The sequence below is a fragment of the Equus przewalskii genome, chromosome 13, assembly GCF_037783145.1.
Source record: "Equus przewalskii isolate Varuska chromosome 13, EquPr2, whole genome shotgun sequence".
In the NCBI taxonomy this organism is placed as follows: domain Eukaryota; kingdom Metazoa; phylum Chordata; class Mammalia; order Perissodactyla; family Equidae; genus Equus; species Equus przewalskii.
The window spans coordinates 64,945,861-64,958,299 of record NC_091843.1 but is presented as its reverse complement, the minus strand read 5'-3'; the positions used below and the strand labels follow the sequence as shown (position 1 = coordinate 64,958,299).

General features: G+C 34.2%; 1 long non-coding RNA gene across 1 annotated transcript; it reads left to right on the top strand.

The window, feature by feature from the left end:
* Nucleotides 1-531: 531 nt before the first annotated feature.
* Nucleotides 532-11,639, top strand: LOC139075137 (uncharacterized). The gene is made up of 3 exons (XR_011525236.1): nt 532-655; nt 9,168-9,249; nt 11,529-11,639. It is a non-coding gene; the product is annotated as an uncharacterized lncRNA (long non-coding RNA).
* The last annotated feature ends 800 nt before the right edge of the window (nt 11,640-12,439 follow it).

Here is a 12,439-nt window from a genome sequence, read left to right as displayed (position 1 = left end):
TGACAAATTCAGTAAAGTTAGATAATTGCATTTATCATAGCAATTGCAATGTTTATTTACATCACCCTTGAGACACTAATTTTCTTTGAATATCAGTCTGGTCAACTTTGAGAGGCTAAAGAAGAATCAGAGAATATTAACTTTAATTATCATGTTGAGACCTCAGAAAGGGTCTGGTGTCAGGGCAAACCATAAAACAGTTCTCTTCTCAATTTCTGTCAGTGAGTAAGCACCACACCATCCACCAGATGTGTGTTCTGTCAAACTGAGATAAGTACCCAGCAAGAGTGCAGTGAACATAGATAAAGAATGCTATTGAAAAAAAACTGTGCTCGGACAATTTTTCTTTTGCTTCTTACTACGAAAGATGGCTGAAAGGATGTATACTTCAAAGAGCTCTTTATAATCCTGGTGAAAAGAGAAGGTAATCAGACTAAATATATGCCTATTTAAACAAAATGTATGTTTATTGTAAAAATATACGTCTATTGTAAACAAAAAGCACATGGCTGACTAAAGGCTCTCTTCTCTAGGTGTTTACCTAAAGGAACAACATCTCAGATCTCACCAGTCAGACAGGACTTGATGCTTGCAGGCCCCCTCCAGAATGTGTTCCACTCACCTTTCTGCCTTCCTGTCTCTCCCTCTCTTCCAGGTTAGTTTCTTGGTCTCTGAGTTGCTCTGACCAGGGCACTGTAGGCTGCTCTTTGGGATTCCTTGCAGAGATAGACTATACACTGCCTGTAGAGCAATATGTTTATATTGGTCGCATTTTGTTGTTTTCATATAAGTGGTGCTACATTAAGTTCAGTTTCCCCCTCCTTTTTTGATTTAATGAAATATTTTAAAGCTTGTCCTATATCAGTGCATAGTGAGCTGTCTCCTTTTTTCCCCTGTGGCCACATGATTGTATTCTCTTTCATGAATTACCATAATTTATTCAGCTTTACTAAATGACATTTAGGGTTTTTTTAATCTTTTGCTTTTATAAAAATGCTGGAATGAATGTTCTTAAACTTATTTCTTCATGAATATGTGTGATTGCATCCACAGTTTATATTCTAAGAAGTATATTTTCTGAGTCAAAGAATACATCCCTTGAAATGGTGATAGGTAATGTTGAGAGTGCTTTACAAAGATGCAGAACCAGTGGCACTATGCCAACATGTATGGGAGTATTGTTTGCCTCATTGTTTTGAAATATTCAAAACTCTTTTCTATAACCCCATCCATCTTGCTCCACCCATGTTGATTCAGCAAAACTACTGATTTTTTAAAAATGGAATAGATCAGGAAACAGCTCCATCTAAGTCCCCTCAATAAAATGTTCAATGTAGGGTTTGGCTGTGCATCGTATCAGTAGTTCTCATTGGCATCAGTTCCCTGCTAAAACTCAAGTGCTTGGACATTGTGGCCATATGATCTGAATTATCCTATCTGTCCCCACCACCCCCAATGGATTGATTTCTTCTCAGTAACTTGCTGCTGACTCCAATGGTCGCTGTTTTCCTAGCCAGAAGACACAATGGATTAGATGTGTTTTCTCATTCTTGGACACTTGCATGGCTAGAAGCAGCTCCATAAATAACACGAAACAGAGATTTTTATTTCTCATTACTGAAGTCTGCTTTTATATAGAAATAAGCGTATTCTGATGTATAAGCATCGCATCCTATAAAGTTAGTTGCTTCCATCCTTTCCTTGGTAAAGATGTGTATCTGAGCAAGTTAAGTCTGTATAGAGTACAAATGGCCTCTCATAGCCCCAAAATCAGTATTTGCCACACCATGCCAAAAAATCAGTATATTGCCAGGGCAGGAACACACTGTTCAATAGCATTTTCGGGTACTTGGGCAATTTGGGGATTGGTATCCAGGGAAATATTAAAATCAATTGGTTATAGAAGGACTGCCTGGAAAACCCAAAAGGCAAACTCAAAGTTATGTATGTAGATGAAAGAGTACTTTTGTTTGTTTATCTGAAACAAATAGTTTGAAATACTTTGTTTCATATGTATATGTGTATATATATACATGTTGTCTAGGGAGGAGCCTGTGTAGATTAGCACCTTCTGTGGCATCCATCAGTGTAAAGGGATAATATCTGCCTTTTAAATTTTCAAATGCAACTATTTTGAAGAGCTTTAATTTTTTTTCCCTGAGCAATTTTTCTTCTCTTCATAGAAGTCTTGTTTTTGATGTAAATAACAACAAAAAATCTTAATTAACATAAATCTTGGATAGAATTGCAGCTCTAAATAGAAAATTCAGAATGCTATAGTCTTATTTAATGGAAGAATAAATTCCTGTCAGCAGCATTAAAAAAACCCCACAAATATATATGAAACAGTGTTTTTGTTTGTTTGCTTTGTTTTTAAATGTCCAGCTCATAACAAATGAACAAAATTGTGCAGATGTCAAATGTTCTAACTGGAAAATTAAACAGTTAGGATCCATGAATACAATCATAAAACCCACTGTCCCTTTCAGTATCATGAAACTCCTCCATCTAAATTTGCTCATTGAAACTGGTTCTTCCCCCTTGTTGGATTAAAATTCATGCAGTTTCAAAATTTTTTGATCATTCTTGGGTGAAACAGAGTGAGACTCAGAAATTAAAGTTTCTAAATATGAGTAATAAATACCTAAACATATTTGAAATTGTGGCCACACATTTCTCCCATGTGCAGGAACACTGAAGATACATAAATGGAGTGTGGTTGGCTGCTTCTCTCATCTTGATCTTCTCTTAAGACGATTCCATACCAGTTCTCTCTCAAATGTGTCACCACAAAACTTACTCATTCTTTGGTCAAACCACAGAGAAAAGGCTGATCTAAATTCTCTGTGAACATAATTACTTTGCGTATGGCACACCCTACAGGTTTTTCAAGAGGAAGTTAGTCAATAATTCACTGTGTTCCCAAACTGCAGGGGACATACAGTACATATATTATGTGCTCTGATTGGTTAAAACTTGAAGGAAAGGAAACGATTTTTTGAATAAGTTAACTTTCAACTCACTGATTAGACAACTTGATAGAAATATCTACTCTGTTTTCAGTGATGCAGTTCAGAGCTATTCTCTTTTATGTTCTCATTCAATTATTAAACTCCCTCTTCCTTTGCTATCTATCATGATGAATATTAAGCGAATGCATGTATTTCCCCCATTCCTTTCTTTGGCAATTAAGTTATAGTGTATGTAAAAAGAGGATGAGTTCTCATGAATATTCTCATCATGCTACTTGGAAAGGTAAATGTCAAGCTTTGAAAAAGGTTTGAACTCTACTGGAAAATCTCAAGCATTTTGATTGCCAGTTAAGTTACATTAAACATCTATTAATTAGAAAATTAGGCGCTGGCCTTGTGGCCGAGTGGTTAAGTTCGGATGCTCCACCTCAGTGGCCCAGGGTGTTGCCTGTTCTGATCCTGGGCACAGAACTAGCACTGCTCATCAAGCCATGCTGAGGTGGCGTCCCACATAGCAGAACTGGAAGGACTTACAACTAGAATTTACAACTATGTACCAGGGGGACTTTAGGGAGAAGGGAAAAAAAAAGGATTGGCAACAGATTTTAGCTGAGGGCCAATCTTTAAGAAAAAGAAGAAAAAAAGAAAGAAAATTTTAAAAGATGTAGTATTGTAGAAAATTGAGTTTTTGTATTAACTGAAAGCTTACACAAAATACAAACTACTGCAGGGAAGAAATATTTCTAACTCTTGCACAACTGAGTATAACCTTGATACAAAAACCTGACTATAACTGTATCAGAAGGAAATGCTAGAGCAATTTATTTATGGTTAGTTATGTGAAAATTCTTAATGTAATATTAATATACACAACCCGACAGCTTATTAAAAAGATAGTCCTCATGAATAGGTAAGCTATTTTTTTCAGGAATTCAAGAACTTTTCAATATTAATATAATTTAAAATATTAATATTTATAAGAAAAATCACATATCACCTCTATAGGAACTGAAAATTTAACAACATTGTGGATAAAAACAATAAGCAAAACATGAATCTATAGATATTTATTTCATGCTATAAAATATATCAGTCCCAGCCCCAAAGCCATCGTGCTTCCTGGGGAAACATTTGGAGACATTTCTATTAATGTGAAAAATTAATGACAAATGCCCACTCTCATTATTAGATATTTTATTTTGGTACTAGTCAACACAATAAAAAAATTAGAAGAAAAAATAAACTAGTCTATCCTCAGAAAATTAAGGATAGATCTACCATATGATCCAGCTATCCCACTGCTGGGTATTTATCCAAAGAGCTTGAAAACACAAAGGCATAAAGATACTTGCACCCCTATATTCATTGCAGCATAATACACAATAGCCAAGACATGGAAGCAACCTACGTGCCCATCAAGGGACGAATGGATAAAGAAGATGTGGTATTTATACTTGATGGAATGCTACTCAGCCATAAGAAACGATGAAATCCGGCCATTTGTGACAACATGGATGGAACTTGAGGGTATTATGCTGAGTGAAATAAGTCAGAGGGAGAAAGTCAGATACCATATGATCTCACTCATAAGTAGAAGATAGAAACAATGACAAAAAAACACATAGCATTGGAGATTGGATTGGTAGTTACCATAGGGGAAGGGGGGGGTAGGGCAAAAGGGGTGATTAGGCTCACATGTGAGGGGATGGACTATAATTAGTTTTCGGGTGGTGAACATGATGTAATGTACACAGAATTCGAAATATGATGCACATCCGAAAATAATTAAAAAAATAAACTCGTTGATAAATCTATCTGCATTTGAAGATGACACAATCGTATACCTGCAAGACTTAAGAGAAGCAACTAAAATACTAATACAAAAGGAAAAGAATATTATGAGACCTCAATGAGCAAAATCAATATTGTAAACCAATAATTTTCATATATTATATACTGAAAGAAATTATTCAATTCAAAATATTAACATAATAGATGATATTTCTAGAATGTGTACAACGTGAAATGTGCAAGACTTATAGGAAGGAAACTTTTAAACAGTCACTGCCAACACAAAAGAAATCTTAAACAAAGTGAAAGATAAAACATATTCTTGAAGAGGAAAACACATTAAAATAAACACAATTATTTTTAAGTTTATTCATAAGTTTAATACGATACCAATGAAAACACCAAATAGCACCAGAGCATTTATTTTTTTACTAAACAAACTAATTCTAAAATTTATGTGGAAAAACAGCTGAAGAAGAATAGTTAGGGAAATTCTAAAACATATAACAAAAGAAAGAAAAAAATAATGTGTACAGCCTCAGCCCTTAAGGGAATAAAATATTGTAAATTTCATTTAAAAATCTTTGCCAGCTTTATTGAAGCATACACAAATAAAAGCTGTATATATTTACAGTGTACAACACGATGTTTTGATATATGTGTACATTGTAAAATAATTACCATAATCAAGCTAATTAACATATCCATCATCTCACATAGCTGTGTTTTTTTGTGTGTGTATGGTGACAGCACTTAAAGATCAGCAAGTTTCAAGTGTACAATACAGTATTATTAACTATAGTTACTATGCTATACATTAGGTCTCCAAAACTTATTCATCCTGTGTAACTGAAACTTTGACCAATATCTTGTTTTCCCCATCCCCCAGGCCCTAGCAACCACCATTCTGCTTTGTTTCTATGAGTGACTTAGGTTCCACATATAAGTGAAATCATACAGTATTTGACTTTCTGTGTCTGGCTTATTCACTTAGCGTAAAGTCCTCTAGGTTCATCCATGTTATCACAAATGGTAGGATTTCCTTCTACTTTGTGGCTGAATAGTATTCCATCACATATACATACCACATTTTCTTTATTCATTCATTCGTCAATGGACAGTTAGGTTGATTCCATATCTTGGCTAGAGTGAATAATACTGCTATGAACATGGGAGTACAGATATCCCTTTGAGCTACTGATTTCACTTCTTTTGGATATATACCCAGAAGTGGGATTATTGGATCAGATAGTATTTATATTTTTAATTTTTGAGTAATCTCCGTACTGTTTCCATAATGACTGTGCCAATTTACGTTCTTACCAACAGTATACAAGGGCTCCATTTTCTCCACATCCTCACCAACACGTATTTCTTGTCTTTTTGATGATACCAACTCTAACAGGTGTGAAGCAATGTCTTATTGTGGTTTCAATTTGCATTTCCCTGATAATTAGTGATGTTGAGTATTTTTGTCATGTACTTGTTAGCCATTTGTATGTCTTTTCAAGAAACGTCTACTTAGGTCATTTGCTCATTTTTTTCATTAGGTTATTTGTTTCTTTGCTGTTGAATTATTTTGGTTCCTTATATATTTTGGATATTAATCACTTATCAGGTAAATTGTTTGCAAATATTTTCTCCCATTCCATAGATTGCCACTTTACTGTGATTGTTTCCTTTGCAGTGCAGAAGGCTTTTAATTTGGTACAATCCCATTTGTTTACTTTTGCTTTTGCTGCCTGTGCTTTTGGGATCATATCCAAAAATTCATTGCCCAGATGAATATCAGGAAGCTGTTCCCCTATATTTTCTTCTAGTAGTTTTACAGTTTCAGGTCTTATATTTAAGTAATTCATTTTGAGTTGATTTCGTATATGGTGTGAGAAAAGGATCCAATTTCATTCTTCTGCATACGGATATCTAGTTTTCCCAGTACCATTTGTTGAAGACAATATTCTTTCCCCTTTGCGTATTCTTGGCATCTTTGTCAAAGATCAATTGAATGTATTTATTTCTGGGCTCTCTGTTCTGTTCACTGGTCTATGTGTCTCTTTTTATGCCAATATCATCTGTTCTGATTTTTATAGCTTCGTAGTATACTTTGAAATCTGGTAGTGTGATGCCTCCAGCTTTGTTCCTTTTGCTCAAGATTGTTTGGCTATTTGGGGTCCTTTGTGGTTTCATATGAATTTTAGGATTTTTTTTCTATTTTTGTGAAAAATGCCATTGGAATTTTGACAGGGATTGCATTTAATTTGTATATCACTTTGAGTAGTTTGGCCTTTGGGTAATATTTTAAGAATATTAATTCTTCTATTCAATAAATGTGGATATCTTTCCATTTATTTGTGTCTTCCTCAATTTCCTTCATCAATGTTTTATATAAATTTCTAATATTTAAATAAGTGTAGTACTGACGTATCAGCTTACAGAGAAGTCAGTGAACAAAATAAAGACCATGAATAGACCGAATCAGACAAGACAATTTGGCATATGATTAACATGGCATCTCAGATCAGAAGGAAAATATGAGCTATTTATTATACTGTGCTCTCACAAATGGATAGACATCTGGACAAAAATTATGATTAATGTATGGCTCACACTATAGGCCAAGGCAAATAACAAATAAATCAAAGATTCAATCTAATAAGAATGCCCTTTCTAATTGTGTTTCTAAGTCCAGCATCCATTAAAATAATAAGTATGACCACATTAAATAAAGTTTGCATAACAAAAATTTGTAAGCAAGTTCACAGCATAATGACAAACTGGGAAAAGTAGTCTCAATTACCCTCAGTACAAAGTGCTTTTCTCTCTAATATGTAAAAAGCTCCTACAAACTTATAACAAAATGATCAATAAGTCAATGGAAAATAAGCGTAACCTCTGACTAGGAAGTTCACAGAGAAGGAGAGAAAAGTGACTCTTAAACATATTGCAAGTTTCTTAAATTTAATTCTAAGAGAAGAACATATTGAAAGAGTGCTCAAATATCACTTTTAAAAAAGTAACATGATTAGAAAATCCTAAACTGTGTTAATTCTGTACCTGTGAAGAAAGAGGTGAAGAAAGAGATACTGTCATACATTATTAGTAAAACTTCTATGGATGATAAGAATCGTAAATGCATATACATTTAACCCAGATATTCCACTTCTAGACATTTATTCTAGACACATGCATGCACTATTATGTACACATACATCAAATGATGAAGTGTACAAAGTTATTTATGGTCCATTGTATGTGTTAACAAAAGATTGGAAATAGCATAGATGCCCAGTACTTCTATGATAGAGTACATAGGTGTATAAAAGGATGAGGAAGCTCTTTGTGTATTGAAATAGAATAATCTATCATATTTACTGTTTTGTGGAAAAAAAGGAAAAGTGCATAATACCTGATTTGTGTGCCACCAATTGTCTAAAGGTTATAATAAAAAATTTATTCTTATTTGCTTTTATATAAAGGCATTCTGGGAGAATACCTAAGAAACTAACAACAGTATTACCTGTGACTGGGCATGTAGGGGACAGTCAATAACCTAGTAGACGGAGTTGAGAGTAAAAGGGAGAAATTTACTGTTTTTAAATTTTTGTATATTTACACTGGGAACATCTTACCCTCTAAACATAGTTAATCCATATAGTTAATAAGTATATATAGTGCATGGTAATTTCAAATGAGAGTTGTGAATTAAAACACTTGCCCTTATTTATAGTTCCACAGAAACTTTTCTTCTTAGAGAACTTGGCATGACAATTTTTTGTGGGTCACCCTTTGGGAAATCTTAACATAAGAAGTAGAAGACTTGAATTTAAGAAGAAATATTGTCTCAATTAACTTAAGCAAGTCATCTTATCTCATAGAACATCAGTTTTCTGCTTTTGAATTTTTCCATCTTTTAAATTCTATAAATATAATAGGGTAAAAATAATTGAGTCTTTACTCTTTCATGACATAGAACCCACTTATAGAAAATGCAGGGGCCGGCCCAGTGCTGCAGGAATTAAGTTCGTATGTTCTGCTTCGGGTGCCAGGGGTTCACCAGTTCAGATCCCGGCTGTGGAACTCCGCACCAGTTGGCAAACCATGCTGTGGCAGGCCTCCCACATATAAAATAGAGGAAGGTGGACATAGATGTTAGCTCAGGGCCAGTCTTCCTCAGCAAAAAGAGGAGGATTGGCAGCAGATGTTAGCTGAGGGCTAGTCTTCCTTAAAAACAAAAGAAAGAAAATGCAGGTGATGGTGGGTGCGCTCTAATTCTGGGACATCCCACCAATGTTATTTATGTAAGATTTCATGGTGCAAGTCAATATTGATGGCATTTTTTCCCTTAAAAGTTGAATGAAAAACATTTAACATTGAATTCAGTTATTTTTATCCTTTTAATCAAAGCGTATCACTCTGTTGGAAATATGTAAAATACTGATGGTGGAAAAGATGAATTTACCTGTCAGGAGCTTCAGAATTTACAAAAGTGAGTATTTTTATTTATACAGAGTTTTTCATAATCTATATTGCCCTTTCTTCTCCATCAGCTAATTTTGTTTTTCTCTATTTTATTTCATTGTCCTAATGAATGAGATAATCTTGTGCACTACTGATAACTCATTTATTGCTCATCTTCCCTTGGGTACGTTCAACATGCAAGAACAATCATTCTTCCCCATTATGAGCCTTAAAAGGCAGTGATTGTGGAATAATTTCATTTACACCCTGAAAACACCATAGAGTGTATGTAACAATAAGAGTTCTAATGAGATGGGGAGCTTAGTGTGCTGTTCACATTTGCCCCTTTTGCTACTTAAATCCAGAATTCTTCAGACCAGTGAATCAGAACAAGGAAACAAACTGAGACGTAAACAGATGCCTGTCAGAACTGTCGTACTGTTTTCATGAGTTTAATCTTGTTAGAAAGTTTGACAATAAAAGACTGAAATATATTGAAAAAAAAGAGAAATCTGACAAATCAGTAAATTCACAAATTAGAGCGTATATGTTAATTATGTAGCTATTTTACAGGCTAATGTATCTCAAGATTTTTAGGAATAATGTTTCTTAAAAGGGAAAAAAATCTCAACGATTACTTATAGTCTTTTAGTAGCATATATTTAGCCATATTTATTCTTTGCGGTAATGCAGGGCCATAGTTAAGGTCTGATATTTGAATATCACTGATAACTGGTTTTTTGATATCATATCCACCATTTACTAACCATGTATTTGATCTTGAGGAATTTTCTTTTTAATTTTCCTGGTTCTTAGTTTTCTCATCTGTAAAACATAGATAATATATACTAACTAATGTCTAAATGGTTAACAATATAATACAGTTTAAATGATTTATAGTGTGCCCAGCACACATTAAGTAGCGTATAAAATGTCGTTACTACTAATTTTGTACATTTTATGAAGTTGTAATTGAACTAAGCCCCATCCTGACAAAATTTTATGTAAAAGGTGCATGAGTACTTATACAAATAACATGTAGCCAACATTATTTCTCCTCTATTATTAATGATAAAAGATGTCATCTGCTATCTCTTGTCTGTCCTTTTTTTGCAGTTGAAAAAACATTGATAAAATGTGAGATTAAATTTTTTACTATAAAAGTTAAAATTAGACGACATATATCAACTGGGAAATGACTGTGAGGCAATCATCATGGTGGGTTGTATTTGCTGCCATGTCAATCATAGGTGGCAGCTATCAAATGGTTTCTTAGTCATCTCACAGAAGTAATAAGCCTATTCAATGGCCTCACTTACTACCTGTGATGTTTTAGGTTACATGGGAAGAATTCAACTGAGTGATATCCTTTAGAGTACCAACACCATGTCCCAAAACCAGGGTTCTGAACAGTGATTCATGAGTCAACCTGCCTAAGAATAATTAACCATTATTTAGAGTTAAAAAAGAGCCACTTTCACAGTTTAATGTTATCTTCAAAATCATCCTTTGATATAAGTGCTATTAATAATTATGAAAGTAGTAATAAAATTATTTCTAATAAAATGATAGTTGATTCTGTCTGTGTGCTTACTATGCTTCAGGAATTGTACTAAGTGACTTCCATTATTTAGTTGATTTATTCCTCTAAAATGCAAAGAAAAAACACTATGAAACAGACATATACTCACCTGTTAGATGGAGAAACGGAGGCTAGGAAGTGATATAATTTCTTCAAGTTCACGCAGAGAATTGGTTACCTGAGCTGGGCTAGAAAAATTTATTCCTTATAAGTCACATTTACTGAGTTCCCTTTGTGTGGCAAGCTTTGTATTTGGCTCTGGAAATAGCAAAATAAGAGAAAGCCTCCAAGCCTCAAGGTATAGCTTTCATATCATCTTTGACAGAACAGCAAAGGTCAGGCCAAATAAGCAATTCAACCCAAAACAGCATCGATTCGGTATTGTTTTGGAAGTTATGTGGGTTGCTCATGACTATAATTTATAGTATTTAGTATAATTTGTAGTATTTAGTGACTTGTGCATTGAATATTTGATCAACCTGATTTTTAACAGCAATAATGAACCCCAACTAGAACCACACCTGACTAATGATGAATGGTCAGTAAAGAATTGTTGAATGATAGAACAAATGGGTAATCTGCTCTACATTGAGCCTCTGCTAGGGAGGCTCCTAGACCCTTAAAGTACAAATTCTTTCAAGTTTTGGCTAGGGTACAGAATAACCTAATGCCATTTCTTCCATAATAGAATCACTTCAATATATCCTTGGTTTCTCCTTTTGTAGGCATGGCTACCTGATGTTGGATCTAAATGGAAACTTCTACATATATAGTTTTCCCAGCAGGCCTTTTTGAACCATTCCCTCTGTTTTGTACGAAATAAAATTTATTCATTGTTTCTGCAATTATAGAGCCCCTGCTTTGTTCAGCTCATGGTAGGCCCTGGTGATTATGACAGACAAGCGTACAAAATCTCACTGGTCTCATATTCTAACGAGAAAGACACAGGTATGCGCTGGGAAAGGAAAAATGCAGGTTTGTTGTATGGGAAAATGTAACAAAAACAAATTAAATTAATCAATCTAGAATGTCCCTTAGGTGATGACAAAACAAATTGGTCTACATAAATTAATTGAATTACACCTATATTCAATATTCTATACTTGAACTGTCTTTAAAAATATAACACATTTTATTGTGCTGTCAAAACTTACGAACATTAAGATGGTCGTGGGAAAGGTACCTATGAAGACACCTCCTTCTACTCCCTTCAGATGCCACGTACAAAATGATCCCTATACTTAAGACAGATTGGTAAAATGGAGCATTGATATCAATAGCCTTCCCCTTATGAATAATTATAGGGACAAGATGAAGCCAAATAATGATAATAATAATAAAATGTTAGTTGTATCTTAAATTCACTCAATAATAAAGTGCTGGTTGTATCCTAAGTTATTGAAAATGTCCTGTGTGCCAGTGACACTAAAAGCTGACTTGCTCTTGGTCCTCATGGGTTTAATAGTCTAGCAAAGCACAAAGCTATTGACGAATAATAATTAATCTGGAGAGTGAGTGAGAGCATCTTTGAGGAAGAAGTAGCAGACACTCGAACCAATATTAAGAATCAAACTAAAAACATTTCCTGCAGAAGAAACAGTGTGTGCAAAACTGCCTAGCTGGAAGGAAACAGACG